Genomic DNA, 16,839 nt, shown 5'->3' with positions numbered 1-16,839 from the left:
AGATTTTAAACTAACAAGTGAGAAAAGGATGTGGAGCCACCCCCTAGTCATGCTATGCAATACACGTTATATGGACGGTACGTATAGCACACGTACATGCTAGGTGTCACGTACGTGCAGGCACGGACACATTGACTTTAGCGGGTCCGTGTCTGCGTGATGCAGGAGAAACGCGGACATGTCAGCCGTGTGAAAAAACGCACACACGTACAATCCATACGGACACACGTTCTGTGTGGTTTTACGTGTGTGTGCCTGTTACCATAGGGTAACATTGGTGCACGTGTACTTGTGCCGCCGGTATGTATAAAAACGTCCCAAACACGTAGCGGCGGCATGGAAGTGTGTTGCAGGCCTTAAGAATGTAGTACTAATGATAGATCTGAGGTCGTCAATATATTTCGACTGGACAACCTTATGAAAAACACACCAGCAGCAAAATGTTAGGTGCATTACACTGGGTACCTGGCTACTGGACGTCATGCAGCACTAAAGTAAATATATATAGAAAATATGGCAAAGCTGTGCGCGTTGAATGCTGCAGACGTATGCCTATGAGTATAGCAGAAACACAAAACACAAGCGTTCTTTTTCCAGTGTGATTACTATCTATACCCAACCTTCTACTTATTACCTCTGTTTTGAAAAATAGGAGTCATTTTCTTGTGTTCTGGCACAAAGCAATTTGTACATAAGTATTTCTACAAGATTGCTAGATCATCGGAAAGAAGGAAAATAGCTGTACCAAAAGAGCAGGTTTATTAAAAGATTGCAAATATGCATCCATTTCTAAATTAAGCAGAAGGTAGACAAAGTTCTGTTCAGTGATGAGACTGAATGCTAACTAAACGTGCAAAAGTACATGCCTCTGTTACTGTGTGACCAAACTAGAATTATACTGCTTAAATTAATACTAGTAAGGCTACGTGTCCACGATCAGTGTCTGCAGCGTTTTGGGTGCAGCTTGTTTTCCCTGTGTACTGCATTGTACAGTAGAAGCACAGCGGATGGGATTTATAGAAAGCCCATGCCCATTGTGGTTCTTTTCTCCGCAGCATAAACTGACCAACGGGGTGCGGCTTTCCGAGCCGTAGAATATCAATTTATGCTATGGAGATGTGAGTGTTCTCTCCAGGGAGAATAGAGGTAAAGTCCGCTGTGGCCCAAACCCTGATCGTGGGCACGGGCAGCTGCAGTCTCCTGCAGACAACACTTGTGTTCCCACAGGAGAGGACACACTATATCCAGGACGCAGCATGTCCTGATTGTGTGCACACACCCTAAGAGTATGTTCACACCTGGCTGATCTGTTTCAAAAAATTTGGTAAATCTTCAGTACATCTATAAAATCCATGCAATTACTGCAGAAACAAACCCCATTCAGATGTATTGAACTACTAATTTCATCTAATAAAACTAATATCTCATTAGTACCACAGCTTGAAATATGGAGTATAGCTAACAGCACTATCCCTAGGGATACATTGCATAACAACCACTAGTCATTTCAATGGGATTGTTATAGGGCAGTGGTTCCCAAACGCCAGTCCTCGGCCCCCAACAGGTCACGTTTTCAGGATTTCCTTAACAATGGACAGGTGACATTGATACCTTTGATGAAAAAAATCAGCTTTGTGTCATGATCCAGGACCGGTATTCTCTGCTCCAGAGTTTCACAGACCCGGCCTGGTCATGTCAGGGGTTAACTCCCATCAGCATCGTTCTGGTTTCAGGAGAGATTATATATGGTTTCTGAACCTGCATTCCTGTGCTGGTTATAGTTTTGCTCTGCAGCCTGTGACTTGCTCTGGTGAGATTTTGTGGTTTATCTGACTCCTTGTTGTCGTTCCCTGTCCTGTACCCTCCCCTGTTCATCCATCTGTCCTGGTCCCTGACTTCCCGCTCCTGTCTGTTGTTTGTGTTTCCCTCTGCATTCCTGATCTCCCGGCTTCTGAATCAGTTGTGTTTTCTGACTTGATTTTGTTCCTCCCTCTGCACTGACATGACTTCCCGGCTAGACCCTGACTGTTTGGCTACTCTATTGCCCCCTAGTGGTTTGCCTGTTCAGTGTATGCTGGAGTTACTCCACTGTACTTCAGCTGCCTTTCTGTTACAGTGTAATTTTGACTCTCCTTTACTACTCTGCTGCCACCTAGTGGGGAATATGCTGTACTACGTCTTACTAGCCCTTTGTACAGCGTGACACTTTGTTATTCTTCTTTAATCACCATTTGAAGTTTTCTGCTAATTAGATTTGGATGCACATTCTGGACTGTACACTGGGCCTTCTCCTCCCCGTCTGTGATTCTCCAGTACTTCTGCCTTCCTCCGGTTTTTCACTGGCTGGACACTGTTTTTACAGTAACCTGCCTTCTCTGTTTGAAATTTGCTCCAGTGCCGTCATTGCCGTAGGCGTCGCAAGTGCAGATTCAATTTCCATGTGGTTTTAGGCAGCACAAACAAAGATTCAGTTTCCAGTTCGTTTTAGGCGGCACATGTGCAGATTTATTTCTCAGCTCAATGATGTTTTTTAGAACAGCTGTACGTGGCATTCTTGGTCGAGAACCGAATCAGCACATGTGCCATCTGTGGCAAGACGGAGGCAGAGCAAGATTTCAAACAGAGGGGGCAGGTAATTGAAAAAGCAGTGGTCTGCCATTCAAACACCATAGGAAGGTGTAGGGTTGGGGAATCACAGAGAGGGAGGAGAAGAGCCAGAGTACAGTTCTGGCCCCTGTGCACTGAAATCAAATTAGCAGAAAACATCAAAGGGTGATCAAAGAGGAACAAAGTGGATTTCTTCACCAAAGGTATTAATGTAATGATTATTATAGTGCCATTAAAGCCAGATCTTTACTTTACATTACAAAATCGTGCTGATAGCTTCTCTTTAACACATGATGCTCAATTTATATGTACTATAGAGTACACACTATTAGATAAGTGTGCAATTTTGTCACTTTTTTATTTGTTAATAAGATTGCATAAATGTATAATGGACTTCGATCTATCTCCAGAATGCGGTGACCATCCTGGTTGTTGAAGATGCAGCTACGAATAGAGAGGTGGTCACACGTCTGCGGATTTCTCCGTTCCCTTTTCAAAGAGTTCTGGACTCAGCCACTTACGCCTGGTTATAACTATAATCATGCTTTTCTGACAAATACATAGGAGATTGCATCCAAGGATTGTTATGTCTCAATTCATCAATGATTTCCAAAATAAAGGTGCTGTCTTACTCTATGGAGCCTATCTATCTATATATATATATATATATATATATATATATATATATACTAGAAGGTGGCCCGATTCTACGCATCGGGTAGTCTAGAATTTACGTATTGTGTAGTTCATGTATGATTTTTGTTATATATGTATATATATATATATATATATATATATATATATATATTGATGTTGTTGTGTGTAGTTACCAAATGTTTGTGTAGGGCGCTGTACATGTTCTGGGTGTTGTCTGGGTGTGGCGGGGGGTGAGAGCGGTGTTGTATGTGTGTTGCGTGTGTTGCGTTGTTTGTCTCTTTAGCGTTGTGTGTGTGTGTTGCGCGGTTTGTGTGGGTGTGGTGTGTTTTGGGGGGAGGTATGTTTTGTGCAATGTGTGTGTTGTGCGGTATGTGCGTATATTTATGTATGCCGCGGTGTTTGTGTGTTGGGTGTTGTGTGTGTGCGGCGTTGTCTGTGTGTGTGGGTGTCTGTGTAGGGCGGTGTTCGTGGTTCCCAGTGTGTGTGTGGTGTGTTGTGTGTGTGTGTGTTGGGGGGAGGTGTGCACCTCCCATAGTGCTCCATCCCCCATGCTGCACCCCCCCCATCGTGCCCCATCCCCCATGCTGCGCACCCCCCATCGTGCTCCATCCCCCATGCTGCCCAACCCCCATCGTGCTCTATCCCCTATGCTGCGCATTCCCCATCGTGCTCCATCCCCGATGCTGCGCACCCCCCATCGTGCTCCATCCCCCATGCTGCGCACCCCCCATCGTGCTCCATCCCCCATGCTGCGCACCCCCCATCGTGCTCCATCCCCCATGCTGCGCACCCCCCATCGTGCTCCATCCCCTATGCTGCGCATTCCCCATCGTGCTCCATCCCCCATGCTGCGCACCCCCCATCGTGCTCCATCCCCCATGCTGCGCACTCCCCATCGTGCTCCATCCCCGATGCTGCGCACCCCCCATCGTGCTCCATCCCCCATGCTGCGCACCCCCCATCGTGCTCCATCCCCAATGCTGCGCACTCCCCATCGTGCTCCATCCTCCATGCTGCGCACTCCCCATCGTGCTCCATCCCCCATGCTGCGCACCCCCCATCGTGCTCCATCCCCCATGCTGCGCACCCCCCATCGTGCTCCTTCCCCCATGCTGCGCACCCCCCATCGTGCTCCATCCCCCATGCTGCGCACCCCCATCGTGCTCCATCCCCCATGCTGCGCACCCCCCATCGTGTTCCATCCCCCATGCTGCGCACCCCCCATCGTGCCCCATCCCCCATGCTGCGCACCCCCCATCGTGCTCCATCCCCCATGCTGCGCACCCCCCATCGTGCTCCATCCCCCATGCTGCACATTCCCCATCGTGCTCCATCCCCCATGCTGCGCACCCCCCATCGTGCTCCATCCCCCATGCTGCACACTCCCCATCGTGCTCCATCCCCCATGCTGCGCACCCCCCATCGTGCTCCATCCCCCATGCTGCGCACCCCCCATCGTGCTCCATCCCCCATGCTGCGCACCCCCATCGTGCTCCATCCCCCATGCTGCGCACTCCCCATCGTGCTCCATCCCCCATGCTGCGCACTCCCCATCGTGCTCCATTCCCCATGTTGTGCACCCCCCATCGTGCTCCATCCCCCATGCTGCGCACCCCCCATTGTGCTCCATCCCCCATGCTGCGCACCCCCCATCGTGCTCCATCCCCCATGCTGCGCACCCCCCATCGTGCTCCATCCCCCATGCTGCACACTCCCCATCGTGCTCCATCCCCCATGCTGCGCACTCCCCATCGTGCTCCATCCCCCATGCTATAATAGTTCTCCTATTATACTCAGAGAGGAGTCCTGAGGGGAGAAGAGTATAATGCCGGCTCCCTGCACATGTGTACCGGGAGCCGGTGTACGCTGGTAACTATGATACACATCGGGTAACTAAGGGACCTTAGTTACCCGATGTGTATAATGGTTACCAGCGTTCACCGGCTCCGTCACGATCCCAGCATCGCAAGGGTATGTCTGGCGCTGCTGGGATCGTGACGGAGCCGGTGTACACTGGTAACTATGATACACATCGGGTAACTAAGGGATCTTAGTTACCCGATGTGTATAATGGTTACCAGCGTTCACCGGCTCCGTCACGATCCCAGCATCGCAAGGGTATGTCTGGCGCTGCTGGGATCGTGACTGAGCCGGTGTACACTGGTAACTATGATACACATCGGGTAACCAAGGGACCTTAGTTACCCGATGTGTATAATGGTTACCAGCGTACACCGGCTCCGTCACGATCCCAGCAGTGCAAGGTTATGTCTGGCGATGCGTGCGGAGGGCCGAGGCCAGCGGGCAATCCATGCGGAGGGCGGGGCCAGGCCGAGGCGAGCGACCAATCCGTGGGGGGGGCGGAGGTGAGGCGAGCGGCCAATCCGTGCGGGGGGCGGGGCCATGGCGAGCCCAGCGGACAATAAGCTTTGTGTCACCGTAAGGACACAATTTTGGAGCAAGACAGACAGACAGACAGAATAAGGCAATTATATATATAGATATATATATATATATATATTTATTTTTTTTTTCTTTTGGGGAAATGTAGTCACTGTACCTCTGACAGGACAATCTCAGTAATATCACTACTGATCTGAATGGTACTTTGCATTGAATGTTGTGTCAGATTTAATGGCCAAACTTCTGCTGCAACTACTGTAGTAAATCTCCTCCATGTATGTATTCCATTCACCGTATGAGAAAATTGTAATAAAGTATAATAATAGAAGCAAATTGAGCTTGCTTACAGAAAATTCTGACTTAGGGCTTTTTAACACATTGTCTATGGTACATTTTTTTCTATGGAAAAAATGCACCATTTAACAGTAGCAGCAGAATAAATGCAATGTCTGAGATGTCAATCATTTCGTCATTTTTTCCTTGGGTTTTTGCACCTTTTTTTAAAAAAACAATAAATAATTAAAACAGCATGTTAATTCTAGGGTTTTTCTGTATGATGTCCCTAATTTCGTTGTTTTTTTTTTGTCACAGTCTTGGGTTTAAAAATAAATCAGTAAACAAGGCTCAAATTGCATTTCTTATATTTTAATTATGTCCAAACATGTATCGTATTAAACCTTTGGCTGAATGTTTGAGATGGAGCAGTGACAGCAGGAGTTCAAGACAGATGCGTGTTCAATAGTGATCTATTCCCTTGAGAAAGTAAAGCTTTAATGAATCTGTAGCACCATCTAGTGGTGAAGTTGAGACATAGACGTTCCCACAGAAATTGGCAGTGACTAGTCTTTACGGCATAAGTAATCAACCCATAGATTACAACTAGGGATGAGCGAACCTGAATGGTAAAGTTCGGGGCTCGTACCAGACACCGGGTGTCTCCGGGGCTTGTACCAGACACCGGGTGTCTCCAGGGCTCGGACTCAGCCACAGAGTTTTAAAAAGTGAGTCCAAGTTTGAAGTTCGGGTACAGTTCGTATACTAATAAAGTTAGTTGACAGGCTGCAGCACAGCCAATCAGTAAGCTTTATTGCATGAGGGAGATGACTGTACACTGCTGTCAACAATAGATTCCTGCCTATTTTTGATTACCTAGCACAGGTAAAACAAACAGCTACAGGCTGCAGCCCTCAGCTGTCTGCTTTACCTTGGCTGGTTATCAAAAATAGAGGGAATCCCATGCCTTTTTTTTTTTTACATTATTTAAATGATTCTTTAAAAATCGGTCGTTTTCCCCCTATTTTTCATAACCAGCCAAGGTGAAGCAGACAGCTGAAGGCTGATATTGGTGTGTCAGGGTGGCAAGGCCCATGGTTATTTGGTCCCTCCCCGCCTAAAACTTACAGTCCGCTGCCACCCCAGAAGTGACGGATTCATTAAATGCACCAATTCCGGAGCTTTACCCAAATCCAAAAGTACTACCCCGATTCCACTGGTGCGGTGGCAATTGAAGTAATACTTTTGGGGTTGATGTCAGCTGTGAATTGACAGCCGACATCAAGCCCAGGGATTAGTAATGGAGAGGTGCCTATCAGACACTGCCATCACTAACCTGGTAAGTGTAGAGTTAACAAAACTGCCACAGGGAAAAAAAAAGTTTATTTGACTAAAGACTCCCCACACGCCCTCGTTCACCAATTTATTACTTAATAATAAATCTTGGAAGTTCCAACGTGTAATGTCCCGTGGCATCCATTGATTCCTACGGAGCGTCGTTCTAAGATTTTCTCAGAACGAATCTCCATTGGTCACTGCCGGTCAGCAGCAGGTCTGGAATTTGTCATGCCGTTTTATTTTAATTATTTAAATAAATTATTTATTTTTGACAACCAGCCAGGGTAAAGCAGACAGCTGAGAGTCGCAGCCCGCTGTTGTCTGCTTTAACTGTGTTGGTTATCAAAATTAGGAGGGAGCCCATGCCTTTTTTTTATTTATTCCATATACACTTGTTTGCAGGGCAATTGCTCCCTTTTTGCTTCTTTTTGCAGCCCCTAGCCTATTTTACAACACAAAAGTTTGGGTCCCCATTGTTTTATATCAGGTTTGGGGTCCAGGGTCAAGTTTGGTGCCTGAACCAAACTTTTAACTAAAGTCTGGCCGAACCCGGCGAACTCGACCTTCCACGGGTCCACTCAGCTCTAATTACAAACCATAATTTATTCTCTTGAGAAAGTAAAGCTTTAATGAATCTGTAGCACCATCTAGTGGTAAAGATGAAAGATACCGACGTTCACACAGAAAGTTGCAGTGACTAGTCGTTACAGCCTAGATGAGCAACCAGAACATTACAAACAATCAAAGTAATGCTTAGGTTCATAACAAAAATTTCACAATAAATAGTATAATTCACGCACACAGTATGATGCCTCCACAGCCCCCCTCCACAGCCTAATGCCCACACAACCCAACACAAAGTATGATGCCCCTTCTCCACACACAGTATAAGCCTTCACAGCCCACCACACAGTATAATGCCAACTCCCCCCATACAGTATAATTTCCCCCCCAGCTTCCCATATTATAATGGCCCCTCAGCTCCCCAAACCATATGATTACTCTTACAGATACACAGAATGATGCCCCCATAGTCCCCTTACATAGAATGATGCCTCCAGTCTCCCCACACAGTATTCCCAGTCACCTGCACACAGTATCCTGTTCCCACAGCCCTCCACACAGTAATATGCCCCCACAACATTACCGTACAAAATAATACCCCCACAGTCCCTCCCCCACACAGCATAATTCCCCCACAGACAGTATGATACCCCCATAGGTCCCCCAAAACACTGATTCCTTTTACAGACCCATACATAGAATGATGCCTAGACACACAGTATGATGCCACCACCGCCTCCCTACAAAGAATTATGTCCCCACAACCTCCCCATACAAATAATGCCCCCACAGTTCGTCCCCCCGAGTATGATTCCCCCATAGACAGTATGATGCCCTACCACATGCAAATCACTTGTCTGCATCCCGATCCTCTGGCTGCTGCCCAGGTACATGATCTGAAACTGTCATGTGACCTCAATATCCTTGTACATAGATGTATCTGATGGCTTCCTTCTCCACCATTGTGTTCAACTGTATCTGTGTCCCAAAGACACAGATAAGATGGAAGTTGGGACACATCCGACCTCCCAGGACAGCTCCGCAGATTTACAGATACTCCCCTGGGTCCATGTCGGTTGGGTGTTACAGAATCTGGGTAGCACAAGAAAATATGCCGTTTCTGCAATGACGAAGTTACGCAAACCATATAACTTTTGTTAACTGTTTCGGTGACTCCCATTCATTTCTATGGGCATACACATTAGAGCAGCTGAGCTCGGCTGTTTATGGAACACCGCCTTTGGTGCCTTATAAACAGTTATTTCCATTTCATTGCCATGGATCAAATGAACAATTGTCTGATAAACTATTGTTACGTTGATGCAACTGTAGGGGGGTTGAGGGTTAGGCCCACCCCTGCAATCGTGCCTGGCACACCACTGTCTTCTGTATTTATTTCAATTGCCATGTTTGTGTAAGCTCACCACCAGGTGGCAGTGTTGCCACACAGTTCTCCTGGCACCAGGGTGGGCAGAGAGAGAGCAGTAGTAGGAGGAGGATAGGAGTATATAAGGGAGGGACAGGAAGTAGACTAGAGGAGAGTCCCCAGGAAGACAAGCCCACCATGACGATTTTGACCCGATGGGTCACCTATGCGACCGTGATATGCGGGAACCGGATTGATCAACTGCGTCTCCCAGGAGAAGGATGTAGTCGAATGGTCGGGGGTCTGGCGTCCATTTCACCTGGCTGCTAATACTCAAAGAATTCCTCACTCACTGAAAGGTCAGCATGCCCTCAAGTTGTAGGATATGACTGGATGACCTGGGTACGGATGGAGAGCCCTGTCCGGTTGTGGTCCTTCTTGCGCTGTGACGTACCCAATGGACTTCATGACCCGGTATCGTGCCAGTGTGATGCATATTGATGGGAGGAGGGGCCTAGTGGTGACAGAGAACCCAGGTGCCAGGGAGACGGACTGCTGACAAAGTTTATATGTGAATGAATTTGTGAAGAATCCCTATGTGAAGGATTCCGGTTTGGCAAACTGCGGACCGAGGTATTATTACTGAAGATAGAAGAGAATAAAGTTAATTTGTTGGTTTACGAAAAAGAGATTGTTGCTGGATTTTATTCCCTGTGAATGTGTGCCGCTTCAGACTGAACCAGAGTCTGTCCTGTGAGTGGTCTGGTGACGGGGAGGGGAGGGGTTAATAGCAGGTTGTGCTGAGACCTCTTGTTCCCCGAGCTACGAAGACTATATCTGAGGCCTGCCCCGTGCCAACCACCACACAGCCATGCACATTTTAATTAATATTGGCCATTAGTTATTCTAATCCACCATCATATGCCGCACCCCAAGGTACCCTCAAGCATGCCACAAAGGTGAAACACAGGGAAGGTGAAATCATTGCTGCCGGAAAAGCAGTGTATATACTGCATATATTCTTCTACTAGTAAGCGTCTATTTACAGCATTAATGGGTTCAAAAATGCATTATAAAAACGCTAAAAATAGGGTACATATGAAGTCTGCACTGCATGTGACGGCATCCTTAAACAATGGAGTGCAGGTTATACTAACAATACATATACTAGCACCGCACAGAGGTCAGCACAGCAGCATTCACATGGGTAGATTGGTGGGGAAATCTAGGAAGAAAATACAAGACAAATCACAGTACAAGGCACAAGGCTGTCCAAACCACAACATACTCAATATGGAAGAATGGCAGATTTCTGCTGCAGTTTTCACATGCTGCCATGATGGAAATATGCACACGTAATGACACCTCCAGCGAGCCTGACATCACTTACTTCTGTTTCTAATTAATGACCAATCTAGGGTCAGGGTGTCATTTACACTGAGCAAAAATCTAAACGCAACACTTTTGTTTTTGCTCCCATTTTTCATGAGCTGAACTCAATGATCTAATATTGTAAATCTGCACATTTTAGAGTGGCCTCTTATTGGGGCCAGCCTAAGGCACACCTGTGTAATAATCATGCTGTCTAATCAGCATCTTGATGTGTCACACCTGTGAGGTGGATGGATTATCTCGGCAAAGAAGAAGTGCTCAGTAACGACCTATATAAATTTGTGAACAATATTTAAGAGAAAAAGGCTTTTTGTTTAAATAGAAAACGTCTTAGATCTCGGAGTTCAGTTCAAGAAAAATGGGAGAAAAAAACAAAAAAGTTGCGTATATATTTTTGTTCGGTGTATATTAGACACTGGTTTATTTCACCTCTAGGTGGCAGTATTTTACCACCTTTGTCTCAGTTGTATGGCAAAGTGTAATCCACATTTTAGACTGAACTTCATCACCAGAGGTTCATTTACCTCTATAGAGCACGTCAGCAGACAGATATACACAGCCTCACTGAACGTACAGCCGAAGAATAAAAACCGAAACTGTGGCCCCGATTCATCATTGCTGTTTCTTCACTCTTCTGGAGTAACTTCTTCCTTTTTTAGTAGCTTTTGTATTTGCAAACTATTCTCTATATAATTTCCACCACTTTTTAAGTTGTCTTTTTTTTTTAAAGGGAAACTGTCAATAGGTTTTTGCTATGTAATCTGACAGCAGCCTGATATAGGAACAAAGACCCAGATCCAGAGAAATATCACTTAATTTACGAGTCCAACAATTATGATAGAATCACAGTTTTCTCTCCTGCAGATCTAGCAGAGCTGGGATGCTGAGCTGTGCATAACCCCACCCTCACCACAGCTTTCTATGTACATTGTATAGTGACAGAGCGCTGCTAACCAGTGCTGAGGGATTGGTTGGATTAGGAGGCATGAGGCAGCTGTCTTGTAGTGATAATCTCCTGCTGATAAAACACTGCATTGAAACAGCAAAACACTGTCCAGTAATTCATATTACTATATTATGCTCTGAGATTACACAGCAAAAACTTGGTGACAGATTCCCTTTTTTGACTTTTCCTTGACAACTTTCCTAATATTTTAGACAGATTCATGAAATGTGATTTACCAGCTGTCGCATTTTTGGGAGCATCACGCTCCAGTCCCTGCCTGTAGTAAGGTCTCTGGGAGAGTTTATATTGTGGTGCAGTTGACTATCATGAACCATTTTTAGGGTATGTGCACACGTTGCTTTTTTTTCCGCGCGGAAAAAAACGCACCCTCTGGCAGAGGGGAGAATTGTAAACAATGCTTTTTGAGAAACAACGCATCGAAAACGCATGCGTTTTTCATGCGTTTTTCATGCGTTTTTCATGCGTTTTTCATGCGTTTTTTTAGGTGCGTTTTTTAAGACTTGTCAGTGATAATAAAGTTGGTTGAACACAGACCTTTGGAAAAAAAAACCTGTGATGTCATTTCCTTCTCCACATTCTGTTTGGATAAATGGGAGCGCTTGGAATGGAAGGAGCACCATTTGAATTTTGGAAAAGTTGAAATAAACTTCGCGCACCAAGCCCCTTAGGTACCTATACGTCAGAAAACCCCCACAAGTGACCCCATTTTGGAATCTGCACCCATCAAGGATTTTATTCAGGAGTATATTAAGCATTTTGAATCCACAGCTACTTCACCCAAAATGTTGCTGTAGCAACAATATTCTCACTTTTAGGCCCGCTTCACATGTCAGTGAAAAACACTGACGTTTTTCACTGGCGTGTAAAACACGCACATGTCCCTCCGTGTGCCGTGAATCACGGCACACGTGGGTTGTCTAAGTGCAATCCGGGCTCCGTTCTCCGTGGCCCGTGATTGCACTTAGAGATTAACTCACCTGCGCCCGCTCCCGCTCTCCATGGTGCTGATCGCTCCCGCGGTGCAGCATCCGGCCGGCGCTGACCCCCGCAGCAGCTGCTTCCGGGTTGGCTGTGTCGTGCATCATGAATATGCGCGACAATAATGAGCCGGCACAGAAGGAACAGGGAGGACGGGCTGCAGAGGACATCGCTGGAGCCGGGTGAGTTAAAATGTTTTTTATTTTAAAAGCACGTTTTTTTCTGGCACGTGTTTCACGGATCACACCACTGCGTGATCCGTGGGACATCAGTGATGCCAGAAAAAAATGGACATGTCTCCGTGCGGCAATCACGCACACGCGGGTACGCTGCACGGAGACACGTGCAGTGAAAAATCACTGACGTGTGAGCAGACCCATTCATTATAATGGGTCTGCGTATGTCAGTGATCCTGGTACGTTTAAAAAAAAGCACAAACGTCCCAGAATCACTGACGTGTGAAAGGGGCCTAAGGCTATGTGGCCATGATCCAGCGACACGGCGTCTAGTACACAGTGCCAGCCTTCCTGCAGCTGCCCATGCCCACGATTTGGGTTCAGGCTGCTGTGGAGCTCTATGCTACCTGCAGAGAACACTCTCGTCTCCGCAGCATAAATTGACATGCTGAGGCTCGGGAAGCCACGCTACCGGTCAGTTTATGCTGCGGAGAAAAGAAGCACAGTGGGCATGGGATCTCCAAAAATCCTTCCACTGTGCTTCTACTGCACAACGCAGCGTTATGGACGCAGGGAAAACACTCAGCGCCCATAACGCTGCAAACCCTGATTGTGGACACACAGCCTAAAAAGCGTCAATGGATGAAGGGATGTCAAATATATAGAACGTCCTACCCCCGCCTGCATATTCTAAGCTGGCACCTTTAGTACCTTTCATGTGGCACTAAAGGGTGCCTAGCTTAGTATTTATCCAATAAAAAAAAAAAAAAAAAAAAAAAATGAAAAAAATGGCGTGGGGTCCCCCCTATTTTTGATAGCCAGTCAGGGTAAAGCAGACAGCTGTAGCCTGCAAACCACAGCTGTGGCAGCTTCATCTTGGCTGGTGATCAATTTGGAGGGCTCCCCATGTTTTTTTTTTTATTTATAAATAAAGAATAAAAAAAAAAATAACGTGGGGTCCCCCCAAATTAAATCACCAGCCAAGGTGAAGCTGACAGCTGGGGTCTGGTATTCTCAGGGTGGGAAGAGCCATGGTTATTGGACTCTTCCCAGCCTAAAAATAGCAGGCCGCAGCCGCCCCAGAAGTGGCGCATCCATTAGATGCGCCAATCCTGGCGCTTCGCCCCAACTCATCCCGCGCCCTGGTGCGTTGGCTAACGGGGTAATAAATGGGGTTGATACCAGATGTGTAATGTCACCTGGCATCAAGCCCAGCAATTAGTGATGTCACGGCGTCTATCAGACACCCGACATAACTAATTGACAGTAAACAAAAGCAAAAAAAGACAACAAAAAATGTTTTATTAGAAAAAACACTCCCCAAATCATTCCCTTGTTCTCCAATTTAATTAAAAAAAATGGGTCCGCAGAAATCCATATGGATGTCCCACGTCGGCTCTGGACCTTCTAGAATATGGGGGCACGTTCAGGAAACGTATCCCCCATTTTCTAGGAGGGCAGACCCTCCATTTGAGGAGAGTGGGTGCAAAAATCTGCACCCACTCTCCCCGGGTCACAGCTGCAGAGTGCGAGCAGCCAGCACAGCTCACACTGAACACTGTGCTGGCTGTCAGCTGCTCTGCTCATGTGACCGGCCAGCGTGCACTGTGAAGGAGGAGGGGGCCGCGGGGGATCAGCGCTGCGACCGGACAGGTATGTATGACACCGGGGGGAATAGGGGGTGAACGGGCAGGGCCTGGGGAACAGTTTTCTGTCGCATGTGTTATTGCACATGCGACAGAAATCATAGGAGCAGGGCGGCCGGTGCGCTACTGTGCGCGCGGCCATGTTGGATTTTCGGGAGGGGGGTCGGGGCGGGCACTTTGGCGACACCGGGGGCTTTGCCAGGAAGTGAGGTCAACAGGAAGCCTCTTGACCTCACTTCCAGGTAAATGCCTGCGTTCTGGCGTGCCGACAAAGGCCGCGGACCGCAACAAAAAAGCAGGTCCATGCGTTGTGGCTGCGTTCTGACCCCACATCATTGATTTCAATGGGGGAGAGAACGCAGCCACAACGCACAAAAGAAGTGACATGCTGCTTTTCTTTCCGCACCGATTTTTGGCATCCAAAACGCTGCGGAAAGAAACGCAGCATGTGCACTGATTTTTCAGCTTTCCCATACACTTTGCTGGGAAAGCTGAACGCATGCAATTTGCCACTGAAACGCTGCGGTTCAAAACGCAGCGTTTCCGCGGTAAAAAACGCATCGTGTGCACACAGCCTAAAGGAGCATGCAAGTTTTTGTTCTAAATAGTGGCAAAAACAATGAGAAAAAATGAGAAAAAAAAAGGTACGCCATTTTAATGGATTTGGTGCAACAACAAAAAAGCCAGCAAATACCACAATGCTAAAAATTAAACGTGACTTGAAAAATTGCAGAAGATGAATTAGGCACTATGATGTTATCATTTTAAAGTACACGCTAAACAATTCCGCCCCTTTGGCTTAGCTGTATAGGATGATACCTGTACACAACTTTTCTTTTTCTAGCACAGGCAGAATATTGGTGGCCGCGCGGCTCAGTGTCCCCCTTATGATGCCTATCAGACGGTGTACAAGTGGTAAAATGAGATATAAACAAAATTATATATAATGCCAACATACCTAGCATCCCTGATTTGTGAGGTCCACAGTAATGTCACCATACCTAGCATCCCTGATTTGTGAGGTCTACAGTATTGCCAACATACCTAGTATCCCTGATTTGTGAGGTCCACAGTAATGTCACCATACCTAGTATCCCTGATTTCTGAGGTCCACAGTAATGCCATCAAACCTAGTATCCCTGATTCGTGAGGTCCACAGTAATGTCACCATACCTAGTATCTCTGATTTGTCAGGTCTGTGTCCTTTTTTCCAGTTCCGAAAATGGGGTGTAATGAGGAAGGTGATGAATAAAATGGGTAACCGACCTGATAAGCAGAGGAAAGGGATTTGTGGTTGTTTCTTTGTGTTTCAAGGTGCGCTGAAACAGCTGGGGCTTCGGTGGACACCGCATATATGGGTGCACTGCTCAAAAAGTTTTAGGGGTCATTTAAAAGAATGCCTGTCAATCTGGAGCTGCCCTATTAATTTAATAAAAGAGTGGATAGTCCCAGATTGAGGATCTTACTAAATATTACATATGAACAAAACTGCTCAGAGGGGTCCCTAAAGTCCTCCAAAATGGCCCAACTTTCTACCAAAAATTGGGCTTGAACTTTTAGGTTCCTGGGATGCCGAGCAGATCCCACAACCCAACAAAGCTACTCTCAGTGAAAGAACGAGATTCATACTTTGTACTAACCGACCACTGTGTCATAAAAAATGGTAACATCATTACAGCAGCTACCGTTCAGTAACAGAGATGTAAAGGATGCGGCAGTGGTCGGTTATTGCAAAGAGTAAATCTCGCTCTTTCGCTGTGAGACGTCGCGGTGGGTTGCGTGATCCAGATTTGCGTACCAGGATCCCACAACCCAGAAGTGCTGAGCATTTTGTTAATAGATATTTAAAAAAAAACACAAATCGTGTGCTATTCTCTTATTTAAAAAAAGGGAGCTCCAGACAGAAGATAGGTGCCCTTAAAATCAGATCTCGATGAACAAATGATTCCAGTTGAAAAACTTTACTTATATAAATTGTGTTACACACTGACCACGAAATGTATGAACAGTCAGTGAAAACCAAACTCATCAGCCAATTGTAGGCTGGATTCTAAATTACCCCAAACATTTATGTAAAAAAATTACATCATAAGAGGCTCCAATTTAGGTGAATTTCATCACAGGAACTCATATCGTGACTCACTAATGTTTATTGCTCTCCAGTACTCATATGCAAAGGATGGGTATGTTCCTGATGAGCCGGTTAATGGTGGTTTTTGGGATCTCAGGGCATCAGTAAGCTCCTAGACAGTCTATGGTGATACTTAAATGCCCGATGTAATGATACATAATGTCCTAGCAGTTCTCAATTGGATTCAGATCTGAGGAACATGTGGGCCAGTCAATGGTATCAATTCCTTCATCATCCAGGAACCGCCTACACTCTCTGGCCACATGAGGCAAGCATTGTCCTACACTAGGAGGAAACCAGGCCTATTGCTCCAGTTTAAGGTCTGACAGATTTCATCAGTA

At 46.4% G+C, this 16,839-nt stretch overlaps 1 protein-coding gene across 1 annotated transcript in view; it reads right to left on the bottom strand.

The window, feature by feature from the left end:
- The window catches only part of PXDC1 (PX domain containing 1), a 79,313-nt gene that overhangs the window by 14,791 nt on the left and 47,683 nt on the right, over window positions 1–16,839 (bottom strand). The gene's annotated exons all lie outside the window — the stretch shown is intronic.

The sequence above is a fragment of the Anomaloglossus baeobatrachus genome, chromosome 6 (assembly GCF_048569485.1).
Source record: "Anomaloglossus baeobatrachus isolate aAnoBae1 chromosome 6, aAnoBae1.hap1, whole genome shotgun sequence".
In the NCBI taxonomy this organism is placed as follows: domain Eukaryota; kingdom Metazoa; phylum Chordata; class Amphibia; order Anura; family Aromobatidae; genus Anomaloglossus; species Anomaloglossus baeobatrachus.
Note: the sequence above shows the minus strand (reverse complement) of the source record. Positions and strands in the feature narration are given on the sequence as shown.